Below are 634 nucleotides of genomic sequence, written 5' to 3'. Positions count from 1 at the left end.
ATATTTGTGTATTGTGGTAGAGCAATTGAAACATATACCGCACATCTAAAAATTCTTAGGTGGGAAATATTTGGTTTTGGACTAAAAACTAATTGTATAGGGAGAATTTACAATAACTTGTTTTGCTTGATGCATGCAAATGCTGCTGTATCCAAAATGACATGCCCCTAAGTAGACATTAGGAGTTTGAATTTCATAAGTAATGACCTTACAATCAGTTGGAAGTGTTTAATAAATAATTTTGTTAGACCATTTTGTGTATAAACATAAGCAACAGGCTGTTTAATAATTATTCTAACTAATATGCAATATTAAAGGCTTAAGATGTAAATCTACCAGCATTTCAAGATAAATAATCTTGATTATATAACTAGGAAAATATGCTTGCAAACAAATAGTTGGAAATGCCAAATTACAAGTTGATAATAAGTACACATGTGACCATCTAGTCGATGTATCGATTAAAATCATAAAATATCTAAATAGTTCGCATGGTGGATGTATGAATCCATATATAACCTTGAATGTTATTCAAAAATATAGGGAATTTAATCCCATCTTTAGCTAGTGATAGTCTTATAATTTTTTTACCTTCAGAGCAAGCAGTATATAAAATTCATTAGATTGAAAAATC

This window comes from Theobroma umbraticum, unplaced genomic scaffold (assembly GCF_002168275.2).
Source record: "Theobroma umbraticum cultivar Fairchild unplaced genomic scaffold, ASM216827v3 scaffold_20.0, whole genome shotgun sequence".
NCBI classification, from domain to species: Eukaryota; Viridiplantae; Streptophyta; class Magnoliopsida; order Malvales; family Malvaceae; genus Theobroma; species Theobroma umbraticum.
Note: the sequence above shows the minus strand (reverse complement) of the source record.